Source organism: Mobula hypostoma, chromosome 29 (genome assembly GCF_963921235.1).
Source record: "Mobula hypostoma chromosome 29, sMobHyp1.1, whole genome shotgun sequence".
NCBI classification, from domain to species: Eukaryota; Metazoa; Chordata; class Chondrichthyes; order Myliobatiformes; family Myliobatidae; genus Mobula; species Mobula hypostoma.
Window position 1 is genome coordinate 13,091,505 of NC_086125.1, and position 15,981 is coordinate 13,107,485.

The 15,981-nt window shown below is 43.7% G+C and overlaps 1 protein-coding gene and 1 long non-coding RNA gene across 10 annotated transcripts in view; one reads left to right on the plus strand and one right to left on the minus strand.

Annotated features, from left to right (window-relative positions):
- LOC134339494 (adhesion G protein-coupled receptor L1-like) overlaps nucleotides 1–15,981 on the plus strand; it is a 666,897-nt gene that overhangs the window by 242,975 nt on the left and 407,941 nt on the right. The gene's annotated exons all lie outside the window — the stretch shown is intronic.
- Nucleotides 2,098–2,955, minus strand: LOC134339282 (uncharacterized). Its single transcript, XR_010016373.1, has 3 exons — nucleotides 2,849–2,955; nucleotides 2,267–2,352; nucleotides 2,098–2,158 (listed from the first exon to the last, which is right to left on the minus strand). It is a non-coding gene; the product is annotated as an uncharacterized LOC134339282 (long non-coding RNA).

Sequence of the window (15,981 nt, forward strand, 5' to 3'; positions counted from 1 at the left end):
TCAAGTGTCATTGCAGTCCAGCCTGTCATCTGATCCCCATTAAATCCAACATAATGAAATCTGAGGCTACTAATTACACCTGAATACTGAAGTGCTCTTAGGCCTGACCCCTCTGTCACTGACAATGAGGTGTGATGGGAATCATATCTGTGAGAGGTTCTTCCACAGAACATTCCTGCACAGCCTTATTGCTACTATATCCAGCTGTAGTTGCAGAGAATGGAGCCAGGCCCTTCAGCCCACCGAGCTTGTGCCAGCCCTCAGGCACCCATTTACACTAATCCTATTTTATTCTCCCATCAACATCGTCCAGATTCTGTCACGCACTGATACACCAGAGAGAATTTACAGTAGCAATTAACAACCAATGTGTACCACACTGGGTTTGTAGGAGGAACTCCAAAGTTGTTCCTGGATTCTGGTTACTCTTTTTTTTGCTGTTATTTGAGCTGTTTGATCGGGGTCTTGGGAGCTTTGTCGAAGAACGGCCCTGCAGGCTGCTATGCACTAGCGCTGCGGTGCTGAACTGAAGTAAACCGAATACTCCTGGACTCCTGGATTTGACATTTGATATTCTGTGTGTTGTTCGCTCGCGTTCTGCCGTTTGCACAATTCGTTCTTTTTTTTTGTGCGTTGGACGTTTGATGTTTTCTTCAACTGGTTCTGTGGTGTTTATTTGTTTTGTGGCTGCTTGTGGGAGGACAAATCTCAGACTTGTATACTGACTTTGATAATAAAGGTACTTTGAAGCCAGAGCACTTGGAGAAATCAGGATCAGAGTCAGAATCAGGCTTATCACAGACATACTGCATATGTGAAATCTGTTGTTTCATGGCAGCAGTACATGCAATACATAAAAAATTTACTATAAGTTAAAATAAAAATAAATAAATGGAATATGTTCATGGACCATTCAGAAATTTGACGGTAGAAGGGAAACAGCTATTCCTAAGGCATTGCTTGTGGGTCTTCAGATTCCTGAAGCTTCTCCCTCTTGGTACATTTACTACCTACATTTATCCGATGAGGGTCTTTAATGATGGTTGTTACAGTCTTTGGTGATACACAAATCTCCTCAAAGTCTTAATGAAGTACAGCCCCTGGTACGTTCTCTGTGTGACCGCATGCTGGTGCCACGCGGGTGGTGCCGGAGGTTGAGATTGGACCTGATTCTCTGGCGTTACCAGGCTGTGCTTCTACCAGCTGCACCACCATGCTGGTTTAATGTGTGCAGTCTGAGACACACAGTGTTGATCCAGGATTTCAATCCAAGACTTGTACGTGCCTAGGACAAAGAAGTGGGCAGGAAAAATCATTGGGACCCTACTCACCCTGCAAATTGCCTTTTCCATAAACTCCCTTCTGGAAAGCGCTATAGGGCTATTAAAACAAAGCCTTCACGCCATATTAAAAATTTCTTCTCCCAGGCAGTTAATCTGATCAACCATTCTAGTTAGCTCCCCTACCCCCTCTCGATCTATTACCTCAGTCACTGTAGACACTTTAAACCACTTTTTTAAAATGTTGCTCACATTGTAGATACATGCTGGTATTTATGTACTGATGCACATTTCATTCCACATCTGTTCATTAACCTCTAGCTTGTTAGCATTTTTTATTTATGTATAACTCTTTATTCTTTATAATTGTTGAATGTTGTTGCTCTTGTTGCATGTCACACTCTGACCAGCACACCACAGCGAATTCCTAATCCATCAGGCAAATAAAGTTGATTTTTACCCTTATCCAAAACATCAACAATTCCTTTCCTGCTGCAGATGCTGAAAGACCAGATGAGCTCCTGCAGCAGATTGACTGATGGACGGTGTGAACCGGCTTCCTTGCAGGACCTGTCACACTGCTCCCAGCCACGTTTGCCAGCAGTGCCTCACGGTGACAGTTTGCACACTTGCAGACAGCACTGCAGCAACTCTCCCAGGATGCTGGCACCTCTCAGAACTGTAGCCTCTACTACCTGCAGGACTAGGAACACGGGAACACCCCATTCCGCAAATTTTCCACCATTCCTTTGTTGTCGTTGAGTCTGATTTCTGAAAGTCCTGATCCAACCCTCATTAGAGATGACCATAACCGTTCCAGATGGCAATTGAAAACAGGCATTAAGTTCTGGCCGTGCTGATCATTTCTGGCACATGATCTGTAAATGAACACAATAATCTCGTCATTTAATGTGCTACTGTTAAAATGAAGCACAGAAGGACAAAGATGACTCACGTTTCCATCTCATTACTTGAATCATAGTTACCTGTACCCTCTTGCAATCAGTTTCACTGTCGAAGTTGGAAATTAATTCAAATGCAGCAAGATCCCACTACCATGAGCAGCTCCAAGCTGAGAACACATAAGACCGTAAAACATAGGAACAGAGTTATGCCACATGATTTACAGACACCCTGTCTACACAAGCAAGTGTTTGGGAGACCTTTAGGATGGATGGGGAAAGATTTAATGGCCAGATGGGAACAGGAAATTCCAGTGTGTCTTCTCCCCTGCTCCCCCCACACCCCTCCGCCTAAGCTGCTATGACTGGGGGCTGAGTCAAGCCAAGCAGAGCTGACTCACTCATTCCCTGAGTCAGTGAGGCCATTTAGCGGCCGCTTCTCTCCATTCCTGCTCGCTCTCCCATCACCGCTGTTTCCATGAACCCCTCCCACACAGTGCAGTCCTTCTCCCTCTTAGGATCAGTCTGCGGGACCGAAACACTCTGGCAACTGCAGGTATTGCTGTCGACCTTCTGTGCTTTCTCCTGGCATGGGCTGAGCCAGTGATGTTGACACGTGCGCCGGGGTAACTTCCGACTTTGGGCCACGGTGTCCATAACATTCACCTGTGAGGGGCTCCTGTTGGAAAACTTGCTGCTGTTCACAGGATTGTTCCATGGTCAGTGCGCACACGGGCTCCCTCACAGAGCTGTGGTCCTCACCCTGTGCTCTGCACCATTCTAGTAGGAGCAGCTGATTCGGAACTGCTGCTATTAATAACTCCTGCTGTCCGTCCACTCAACTGCAGCCAATTATTTCCCAACAAGAAATCCCTCAAAAACAATCATTTCTGACCAGCTTCATGAATCGCAGTTACAGCAGAGATTCCACCAGCTTGCTGACCTTTAATACACTAAAAGATGAACGCTTGATCTCCCCGTCTGCCCTGTGGTGATCTTTGCACTCTGTTTGTCCGCCTCTGCTCACTTTCTCTGTAACTGCAACACGATATTCTGCAATACCTTCCCTTTTACAATCACAACTTACTTTGTATGGAATAAGCTGTCTGGGTGGCATGCAAGGAAAATATTTCTGACTGCACACGTGACAATATTGAACCAGTAACGGTATCAAGAATAAACCACTGCCAAAACCAATGCCAGGGCCAAGCACCGGTGAGTTAGTGTGACAGAGTCACTCACACCAAGGATCAGTGTGCTGATCCAATTGCCATGGCTCCTCCAGAGTAATCAAAAATTGACTGTGTGCTCATGGATTGGAGCCCTTGGCTCTTACTTGTTGCTTGTTATCAGGATGGACATCATTATGCTGCCTTCTTTTTGTGTGCTGCCTCCACTGGGCACATAGTATCCATCTCTCTTCAGGGCACATGAGTGACTGCTCCCTACAGAACACATTGCCATCTGTAATTATACTGATCAATAGAGCCTGTGCACACCATGATCACAAATTGTACTGATCAATAGGGTCTATATACACTGCGGTCTACAATAGTTCTGATTGTTAGGGCCTGTAATCGTACTGATCAACAGAGTCTGTACACACTGTGATCTGTAACCGTACTGATCAATAGAGTCTGTACACACTGTGATCTGTAATCGTACTGATCAATAGGGTCTGTATATACTTGATCAGTAATTGCACTGGTCAATAGGGTCTCTACACACTGTGATCTGTAATTATATTGATCAATAGTGTCTGTATGCACTGTCATCTGTAATCATACTGATCAATAGGGTCTGTTTATACTATGGTTTGTAATTGTGCTGATCAATAGGGTCTGTACACACTGTGGTCTGTAATTGTACTCATCAACTGAGTCTGAACATACCATGGTTTGTAATTGTATTGAGCTGTAGGGTCTGTACACTCTCCGGTCTGAAATTGTGCTGACCAATAGGGTCTGTATACATTACTTTCTCCAATTGTAACATTGATTGGAGTCAGGACTCACTTCCACCTGCACTGAAGGCACAAAGGTCTGTACAGATCACTTTGCCGTGTACACAGTACATGGTCTGGACAGTCTGATCTCCCCGCTGTTCACTGTACCACCCTGACCTTTGTGCAGTTCATCGATTTGACCATGATCCCACGGGTGAGGGTAAAACTGAGACTAAAAGATTCTTAGCTTAGCTGCTTAAACAAGCAACACCTGCTCTCCACACCGAGCATGGATGCTGGGTGGGTCCTGTACCCTGCAGACAGCTCCCATTGTTCCAGTTGTCCGTGTCAGGGCATTCTGTCTTTGCTCTGACAGCGAAGGGAAGTGATGCTGCAATCAAGTGCGAGACCACACAAGGCTGCCTTTACCGTCTCTCTGTTCCCTAATTATGCTGCCATCTTCAAAGGCAGTTGATCCAAAGGACTCAGAGCCATTTAAAAGCGGAGGATTGAGAGACAGCCAGAAAGGTTAATGAATTCTCTTCATCTCTGAGGCAGTATTAACTGTTTAGGTGCAGAGCAGACACTTCAAGCCAATGTGCTTTTAAGGTTTCAGCTCCATCATGGGCACTAGCCTCCATAAAATCCGAGACACCTTCGAGGAGCGGTGCCTCAAAAAGGCAGTGTCCATTATTAAGGACCCAATCACTCAGGACATGCCCTCTTCTCATTATTACCATCAGGAAGGAAAGAGGTACAGAAGTCTGAAGACACACATCCAGCGATTCAGGAACAGCTTCTTCCCCTCTGCCACCCGATTTCTGAATGGACATTGAACCCATGAACACTACCTCACTTTTTTTATTATTTCTGTTTTTGCACTATTTTTAATTTAACTATTTAATATACATACATATATATATACTTACTGTAATTCAGTTTTTTTCTATATTTATCATATATTGTATTGTACTGCTGCCGCAAAGTTAACAAATTTCACGACATAGGCTGGTGATACTAAACCTGATTCTGATTCTGAACGTGTTTGACAGGAGATGTGATGCAAACAATGGAGATAAATCATGGGATCAATGAGAAACGAGTGGGGAGGGAGGCAAATGTTTTGCCAGAGAAGGAAGACCAGTCAGATCAGAAATGCAAACATCAAATACACAGAGAAGTGCCTGACCCTGTAGGGTTGAGCAATATTCATGGACTAGTTTCAAAATGAGCTTAAATCACCCATTTAACGACGATGTGATACAGACATTTTCTTTTTTCTCCTCTACCTTCTCTGTTACCTTGACTCCAGCATCTTGTGCTGTTGCTCCAGATTCCCACATCTGCAGTCCCCTGTGTCTCTGCTTCACGTTTCTTTGCACTTTCTCAGTTCTGATGCTCCACTTGAAACATTAAAAGTAGACGAGAGTTTTCCAGCATTTTCTGTGTTCATTGCAGAGTTCCAGCTTCTGCGGTGGGGTTTGATTTTCACTGAGCACCCAGAGACGTGGGTTTGCATTCCATGTGGCAGCTGGAAATTTCAATTCAGTTCATTACCCATGTCTGCCAGTAAGGAGTTTGAACGTTCTCCCCATGACTGCGTGGGTTTCTTCCAGGTGCTCTGGTTTCCTCCCACAGTCCAAAGACATACCAGTGGTAGGTTAATTGGTCATGATAAATTCTCCAACGATTAGGCTAGGATTAAATTCGGGGATTGATGATCAGCGTGGCTCGAAGTACCAGAAGGGCATATAGCGTGCTGTATCTCAATAACTAAATAAACTGGAATAAAAAAAGGCTATTCTCAGTAATGATAACCATGCACCCACTGGATTGTCTTAACCCTTATGGCTTGTTGCTGTCCTTCAGAGAAGGAGATCTCCTCTCTAAAACAACCTAGTCCATACGTGATTCCAGACCCAGCAATCTAGTTTGAAATGCCTCCAGGATGTATGATGGACAGGTTGTGTCAACCAAGTCAGTGATGTCCTCATTCTGTTAATGAATGCAAAACATGCAAAAGTGGAATACTGTAGCTGCTGGCTATGGTTGATTGGGGCAGAGTCTCTCTGGGCCTGTAGACCAGTCTCCTGTCTACTATTCGCGCCATAGTAGTGCAGCAGTTAGCGCCACACTATTAAAGCACAGGACGTGTTGGAGACCGGAGTTCAATTCCAGTGCAATTCTGTAAGGAGTCTCTGAGCATCTTCCCCATGGAATGCGTGAGTTTTCCCGGGATGTTCGGGTTTCCACCCACAGTGCAAAGACGTACCAGGTAGGTTAATTGGTCACTGTCAGAATCAGAAGCAGGTTTAATATCATTGGCATAGTCAAGAAATTTGTTGACTATTTATATATAAAATAGTTAATTTAAATAAATAGGGCAAAAATAAAAACAAAAAAAGGTAGTGAGGTAGTGTTCATGATGGAGCTGACTAAGCTTACAGCTCTCTTCAGCTTTCTTCAGCCCTGTGCAGTCACACCCCACCCCATGCCAGACGGTGATGTGGCCAGTTAGAATGCTCTCCATGGTAACTGTGTAGAAATTTTCAAGTATTTTTGGAGAAATACCAAACTTTTTTTTTGCCACTAATGAAATATAGCCGCTGTTGTTCCTTCTTTGTAGCTGCATTGATAAGTTGGGTCCAGGTTTGATCCTCAGAGATATTAACACCCAGGAAATTGAAATTGCTCACTCTTTCCACCTCTGATCCCTCTCACCCTTTCTGACGTCCACAATCAGTTCTCTGGTCTTACTGATGGTGAGTGTTAGGTGGTTGCTGCAACACCACTCAACTAGTTGACATATCTTACTCCTATACACCCTCTTGTTACCTTCTGAAATTCTGTCATCAGCAAATTCATAGATGGCATTTGAGCTGTGCCTACCCACGCAGTCATGTGGACAGAATAGAGCAGTGGGCTTAGTAGACATGCCTGAGGTATGCCAGTGTTGATTGTCAACCAGGTGGGGATGTTGTTTCTGATCCGCACAGGTTGTGGTCTTCTGGTTAGGAAGCTGAGAATGCAGTTGCAGAGGGAGGTACAGAGGCCCAGGCTCTGGAGCTTTTTGATCAGCACTTTAGAAATGATGGTGCTAAACGCGGAGCTGTAGTCAACCAAAAGCGTCCTGACATAGGTACTTGTATTGTCCAGGTGATTCAAGGTCACATGAAAAGCCAATGAGTAAATTGACCTGTAATTAGGTTAGGATTAAGCGGGTTGTAGAGGTGCTGGGGCAGCGCGGCTCAAAGGGCCGGAAGAATATTGATAAATATATAAATAAATGTATAGATATTGATTTATTATTGTCGCATGTAACGAGGTACAGTGAAAAGCTTGTCTTGCATATTGTTGATACGGATCAAATAATTACACAAGGTAGAACAAGGTAAAACAAAAACAATGCAGAATGAATTATAAAAACTACAGAGAAAGTGCAGTGCAGATGAACAACAAAGTGTAAAATCTCAATGAGGTGGATTCTTTTTTTAATATAATTTTTACTGAGTTTTCTATATAATGATAATAACCCCCCTTCTCCCTCCCCTTAACCCTTCCCCCCGATATATACCCCTACCTGAAAAAAAAAAGGAAAAAAAAGAAGAAAGAAGAACTGCCTGGATATTGGAAAGTTTCCACATGCTCCATGGGATTCAAAATAAATTTAGTATACTTATTTATTACTTTCCCCAAGGGACCAACATCTTTGTCATCGGAGCAACTAAATATGCCATCCTATCTTTTGTAAATATGGGCGCCAAATATTCAAAAATGTATCATATTTATCTCTTAAATTATAAGTAATTTTTTCAAGTGGAATACAGCTAGAAATTTCATTCTTCCAACGATCCATACTTAAATACGAATCCAATTTCCAAGTAACTGCTATAGCCTTCTTGGCTACTGCCAATGCAATTTTTATAAATTCTTTCTGATATTTATTCAGTTTAAGTTTGGGTTTTATCCCTTCAATATCACCTAATAGAAATAATATAGGGTTATGTGGAAGTTGAGTTCCAGTAATTTTTTCCAATAAAACTCTTAAATTTATCCAAAAAGGTTGAACTTTGGAACAAGACCAAGTAGAATGTAAGAAAGTACTAATTTCTTGATTACACTGAAAGTATTGATCAGATAAGTTTGAATTTAATCTATTTATTTTTGTGGTGTAATATATAATTGGTGTAAAAAATTATATTGTACTAATTTAAGTCATGCGTTTATTGTATTTGTCATACTGTCAAATTCTTGAAGTCAAGAGTTTATCTTGTCGTACTAGAGGTCCCAACAGAGAGATGCAACTGTTACACATGCTATTTACATTTCCAGTCATTCGTCATGAAGTGGGTGGCGCTAGAATCATTGTGCAGTGACTGCTGAAATATACTTCCATCATACTGGCTTTGATAGACAATCTGTAGATTGCTCAATACCCAGGGTGGATGCAGCATCTGTCCCACTTTGTATCCTGAACCACCCTCCCACTACCTGTGAGATCATGAACAGTGATGATTTGACTCATTAGCTGGCCAAAGATCCCTTGTTCCCGTTCCGTCTTCCAGCAGTCATGGAAACAGAAGCAATCGAAGAACAACAGAGGGAACAGAATGAAGAGCCAGTGGGAGAGTTTTGAATGCCTGCAAATGGAAACATAGCTGGAATCACAATATCAGCAACACCTCAGGACTCACGATACAGACACAGTATGTGAGATATTAGAATTTGACACTCAGAATCTTCTCTAAGCTTGTGTAGTTCTTTTCTCTATTATGATCAAGTTTGAAAGCCCAATTTTGGGCTTTCAAACTTGAGCATAATAGAACAAAGAACTACACAAGCTAAAAGAAGATTTGCAGTACTAAATTGGGAAAGAAAAACCTAGGAATTCATGCTCACCTGCTCTGGGTTCTCAATTCTGATTCATGGACACCTGTAGATATGAACGTTCCTATAAAAATTCAGAAGTTTGGTGTTCATACGAATGTCTAAGCTAGCTCTCCCTCTCTTTCTCGCTCTTTCTCGTATACTCCAGTGATCACTTTATTAGGTACACCTGCTTGTTCATGCAAATATCTGATCAGCCAATCATGTGGCAGCAGGTCACTGCATAAAAGCATGCAGACACGGTCAAGCCGTTTTGGTTATTGTTATTGTTATTGTTATTGTTATTGTTCAGACCAAACATCAGAATGAGGAAGAAATATGATCTAAGTGACTTTGACCATGGAATGACTTTTGGTGCCAGATGGGGTGGTTTGAGTATCTCAGAAACTGCTGATCTCCCAGGATGCAAAACAGCATCTAGATTTTATAGAGAATCATGTGATAAACAAAAAAAAAATCGAATGAATAGCAGTTCTGTTGGCGAAAATGCCTTGTTAACAAGAGGAGAATGGTCAGACTGACTCAAACTGACAGGAAGGTGACAGTAACTCAAATAACCATGCGTTACAACAGTGGTGTGCAGAACAGCATCTCTGAATGCACAACATGTCGAACCTTGAAGTTGATGGGTTGCAGAAACAGAAGAGGTACAGCAGGTAGATAATAAAGTGGACTTTGAACGTACAATCGCAAACAAGCGAAGATCTGCAGATGCTGGAAATCCAAGCAGCACACACAAAATGCTGGTGGAACTTGGCAGGCCAGGCAGCTTCTATGGAAAAGAGTAAACAGTCGACATTTTGGGCCGAGGCCCTTCATCAGAACTGGAGACAAAAGATGAGAAGTCAGAGTAAGAAGGTGGAGGGAGGGGAGGAAGAAATACAACGTAGTCGGTGATAGGTGAGACAGGAAGGGGGGGGAAGTGGTGGAGTAAAGAGCTGGGAAGTCAATTAGAGATAAAAGGCTACAGAAGGGAGAATCTGATAGGACAGGACAGAAATCCAAGGAAGAAAGGGAAGGGGAGGGGGAGCACCAAAGGGAGTTGATGGGCAGGTAAGGAGATAAGGTGAAAGAGGGAAATGGGGATGGAGAATGGTGAGGGGGGAAGAGCCATTACTAGAAGATGGAGAAATCAATGTTCATGCCATCAGGTTGGAGGCTACCCAGAGAGATATAATCCTCGACTGCCCTGATGAGGCCACACTCAGCTTAGAGGAGCAACCACCTTATATTCTGATTTTTGTGTACTTTCCGCTTATGGACAAAATGAACTAAAGGGCATCTGTGAAAGTGAAACCCAGGAGCAATATGTTTTCAAGCTGTAGCTCTCCCTTTCATCTTTGGCAGCTCAATTTTTGGACTTGGTTTCCTGCCTTGGCTCCTCGGCTTAAAAACACAATTTGTTACATCTATTGGAGCCAGTCTGGCTCCTCAGCAAATGTGTTGGACTATGATACGTTCTCCCTCATGAACAGGTGGCACGCCTTTTGCCAAGCTCAAACAGGAAGTTACAGTGAACTACAGACCCTCTGGTTGTGGTTTTAACACTCCTCCTGCCCACTTCCTCAACACTCTTAAATCTCACTGCAACTTCCCCTGCTCGTAACACCTCCAAAACTGCAACTTCCTCTGCTCCCGACACCTCCAACCCAACTATATCCTTGCCCGTTCACACTGTTATTCTGCACTCACTCTGTCTTTGGTGTTGAAATCTTTATCCTCCACTTCTAATGACTGGATTCAATTCCTTCTTACTGCATCCATTAATTCACCCATTGAAAGCCCATCAGTGAGTTTCATTGGATTTGCTCCTGCTCTGTCTGAGGCTATATTGTTTCCTCCTCCCTCAGCATATTACAACAGAAGTCTGATCCATTTCTTGAAAGCAAAATAGTCCAGATGCTGGATATTGACAAACAGAAGAAGCATCTGTGCTGCTCTCCAGTATTTGCTCGGTGGAAGACAAGTTAGATTGCATTCATGGAGGAATGTTTGCAAAAGAAGGGGCCAGTCGTTTAAAAATGAGGTGTGTAGAAATTCCTTCTCTTAGGGGTTAGTCAGTCTCTGGAATTCTCTGCTCCAGAAGATGTTGGAGACCAGCTCATTAAGTGTATTTAAGGTGTAGATAACTGGAAGCTGGGGGAACTGAGGGTTATGTGGAACAAGCACAGAGAGGAGTTGAAGTCAGCATAGATCAGCCACTACCTTATTGAATAGTGGGAGAAATTTGAGGGGCAGAGTGACCCACACCTGCACATATTTTATTGTGTTTAGCTCACTCTTGCCCTCCACCAGCCCTGTGGCATGACAGTCAAGGTCTCCCGCAGAGAGGGTTTCAAAGCCACAGCTCGCTGGATGACTGGCAGTCAATGGAGTAGAATGGAACAGTAAAGCACAATTCAGGCCCTTCAGCCTATTATATAGTGACAAACTATTAACCTACTCTAAGATCAATCTAATACTTCTCTCCCACATAACCCTCCGTTTTTCTTTCATCCATGGACCTATCTAAGAGCCTTTTAAATGTCCCTAATATACCTGCCTCTACCACCACCCTGGCAGTGCCGTCCAAGCACCCACTACTCTCGGGGTGAAAAAAAATACCTCAGACATCTCTATAATTTCCTCCAATCATCTTAAAATTATTCACCCTCATATTAGCCATTTCTACCCTGGGAAAAAGACACTGGCTTTCCACTTAATCTATGTCTTTTATCATATTGTACACCTTTATCACATCACCTCTCATCATTCCTTGTTTCAAAAAGAAAAGCCCTAGTTCACTCAATCTATCCTCATAAAGCCTGCTCTCTAATCCAGGCAGTATCCTAGTAAAACTCCTCTGCACCCTTTCCAAAGCTTCCACATCCTTCCTATAATGAAGTGATCAGAACTGTGGTCCACAAGAGTTTGAAAGATCTGCAGCATTATCTCACATCTCTTAAGCGCAATCCAACTAATGAAAGCTAATGTGCACCTTCTTAACCAGCCTATCAACTTGCACGGCAGCTTTGTAAGATCTGTAGGCATGGACCCCAAGATTCTCATGTTCTTCCTTAATTTTAAGATTAAGGGTTGAGAGGAGTGGTGTCCTGTGTGGTTTGACTGGAGGGAGGATTTTGTGAAATGCCGGTCACAGACAATGTCAGTAAAGGACCAATCTACATATAGAAAGCAGCAACCAGTCCTAAAAAAGCAAACAAAAAGGGCAAAGGAGTTAAAGGAGCATAGAAAGTTTAAAGGTAAATATGAAAGAAAACTCACAACTCTTCAGTAAGCGTGTACATCAAAAAAGGAAATGGGATGGATTATGGAGACAAAGGCAAGTGTCTCATGCAAACTGACAGCACCACAGGGGTTCTTAGTGAACACTTTGCATCTGACTTCACCGAGGATGTAGCTGTATCTGACGGATCAGAATCAGAATCAGAATATTATCACTGATGTACGTCAGGAAAGCAGAACAGTGCAAGGCATAAAAATTGTTAGAAGTTATGTATTAAATAAATAGTCCAAAAGATGAATAATGAGGTAGTGTGTGCGTGGGTTCATGGACAGTTCAGGAATTTGACAGCGGGGGGCAGAAAGATCTTTCTAAAAATGACGAGTCTGGGTCTTTAGTCTCCTGTATCTGCTACCCAGTTATAGCGATAAGCCCATGATAGTGCTGGCTGAGCCTATGACCCTCCGCAGCCTCTTACGACCGATCCTATGCATTGGAGCCTCCATACCCAGTCAGAAAGTTTTCCACTGTACATCTATATAAATTTGGGTGCCGCGGTGGCATAGCGGTTACCACGACGCTATTACAGCTCAGAGTATTGGAGTTCGGAGCTCTCTGTAAGAAGTCTCTGTACAACCTCCCCCTGGTGTGCGTGGGTTTTCTCCAGGTCTCCAGTTTCCTGCTACTGTCCAAAGATGTACCAGGTAGGTTAATTGGTCGTAAATTGTCTTGTGATTAGATGAGAGTTAAATCAGGGTTAGCAGGGGTTGCTGGGTAGTGAAGCTTGAAGGGCCAGAAGGGCCTATTCTGCTCCTTATCTCTAAATAGCTAAATAAATAACTAAACACCAAATCTCCTCAAACTCCTAGTGAAGTAGAGTCACTGGCGTGCCTTCCGTGAGACTGTATCAATGTGTTGGGCACAGGATAGAACCTCTGAGATGTTCACACCACACTGAAGGAGGAGGGAGAAGAGGAGTCATGGGAGCGCGGCCGCCTACGAAGTTGGCAGCTCTGAGCGAAGACGAAGGGAGCCCTCAACCCACAAGCTTGGTTTCAGGCTCCCAAGGCGAGATGTTCTCCTTAAAATAGTGTTCTTCTTGATGGAGATTTGGACCCCAGTGAGATCAGTCAGCAAACTGTTCTATCGACTTTATAATATTTGCGATTGCCTTCCTTGGGAGTATTGTGGCACAACAGAATTGCTACCACAAAGCTCTAATGACCCGGATCCTCACATTGGGTGGAGATTGCTCGTTACCCCTATGAGCACATGCAGATTGGGAGTTTCATTAGTTGCTGTACAATGGTGAGGGATGGAATTTGGAGTGCAGCTGGTGAGAAGGTTGGGAAAATGAGGTGGGACTTAGGCAGGGGCAGTGTAAGTAGATCCTCAGTCATCAGAACAGACATGGTGAGCCAAAAAGCCTCCTCTCTCTCTCTGTCTTGCTCTCTCATTCTCCCCCCCTCTCCCTTCTCTTTCTTTCTCTCTCCTCTTTTTCTCTTTCTCATTCTCTTCTATTCCTCTCTCACTCTTCCTCCCTTTCTCTTTCTCCTCTCTATCACTCTTCTTTCTCTTCTCTTTCTCTTTCTCTGACCCTCTCTTTCTCTATGACTCAGTGAGTTAAGTGCTCACACACACATGTAAAATCTGCTGCTTTCTGCATGTAAGTCCTCCAGAGGTCTTTACCTCACCAGACTTCAAAAATGTAAATACACAAATTAGGAACTGGAGTGGTTCATTTGATCCTTTAAACCTACTCCACAATATAATAGGATCACAGTTTAGAGAGAAGAGTGACCATGCCAGGTCTAAACGCAGCTGACCCAGCTGCTGACCGTTGTCGTCCCAGTGACCTCTGTTGGGAGCGATCGCTGATGAGGTCTGAACGCCACTGAACTTATGTAGTTACTTTCCGTGGTGGGGAGGAAGGTGCCTGTGAAATATTGGGCTGTGTCCACTGCAGCTTCTTACAGCTCTGCACTTTCAAATTGCTGAAACACATCTGTGCCACGATATCACTAGCAGGGATGGGTCTAGGGTTAAGGAACTAAAGATGTGTGGAGAGACTGGAAGGACTAGGTGTTGTTCTCCTTAGAGTAGAACAGGTCTAGAGCAGTCTCTCTTCTCCAAAGATCATCACTTTGTCATCATGGAGAGGCTTGTGAGTTCCTGATATCTATTCTGTCTGAAGTTTAGCCATGTGGCATTTAGCTTCTGGTAGGGTCATCTATGGCAGGAAAATCAAGGTGGGGGGGGTGGGTTCCAGACAGATCGATCCAACCAAGACTCAGTGATGGAGCTGGCAGAAGATGACAACACATCATAATGGCCGTGAAAGTGGAAATCTGCAGCAGTGAAGAGTCGCCAGTCATCTTGTCCTCCAGGCCCCTACTGGACCCTGACGCTGATCTGTCAAGGATCGTCTGGTGGCTGCCCGTGCATCAGCCTCCTCACGTTAAACAAAGTCACACACAGGTGTCCTCCATTAACGGAATGCACCCTAACATCCCAGATTAAACTCTACAGATTGACCATCTGAAGACTACCCCTTTGGAGAATGTCATACTCGACTCGACTAAATGCACTACTATAGAGCAGACTAAAGTAAGGTGTTCAAAATTATGATATGTTTTGATAAAGTACACAAGGTGAAATTGTTCCCCTGGCAACTGAATGCAACCAAATAAGTTGAAATAATTGGCCAGAAAATCAGGCACAAAGTGAGGAGAATTTTTTTTACACTGAGGTTGCAAAAATCTGGGTCACATTTCCAAAAAGGAATGTAGAATCAGATTTCATGTGAACTTGCTTAGAACAATTAAATGCACTGACAGAAATCTGATCTGCAGGGTTAGGCGTGCGGGAAGCAACAGACAGTACTTTCAAAGGGCAAGCAGAGGCCAAATGGCTGCTTTCTCTGCTTTAAGATTCTCTGCAAGATAACACATCATTGATTGAGCTTCTGGGCACAGTCAGAACCTGCTGCACAGTTCTGCTTGCTGCAGTGAAGAGGCAAGATATTATAAGTGCACAGAGCTGTTATAGGTTCCCCCGGATGAAAAATATGAAGAAGCCTTCACTGGGACTTTGTAAAATATTCTTTTGACTGCCATAGGATCTGCAATGACATGAGCTGGGTTATCACAAGGTCATGGAACTCCTCCCCTTCCCTTTCTTCCATGTCCTTCTGTCCTCTCTTGTCAGATTTCCCCTTTTCCAGCCTTTATCTCTTTCACAAATCAACTTCCCAGCTTTTACTTCACCTCCTCCCCATCTACCAGTTTCACCTACCACTTACCACCTCCCTCCTCTCCCCCCAACTTCCTACTCTGATTTCTTCTCTCACTTTCCAGTCCTGATGAAGGCTCTCGGCTTGAAACTTTGACTGTTTACCCTTTTCCATAGCTGCTGCCTGGCCTGCTGAGTCCCCCCAGCACTTTGTGTGTGTTGCTATAAGCTGGGAGTATAATGTTTGGTGGCAGGACTCACAGGCAAAGGTCCTGGGATTCTGTGATGGGGTTCCTGAAATCCTGGTATTGGGTCAGGGCCAATCTTCTCAGCAGACCAGAACACTGTCACAGATCATCCTTTTGAGATCATTGGTCAGGGACACAGCTTGTCCTCCCAGGATCATTTGTTCATATCTTTACCCATTTTTCATATATTTTTACACAGATTATCCCCTTGGGATAGTTGGTCAGGGACACAGCTAGTCCTCCCAGGATCATTTGTACATATCTT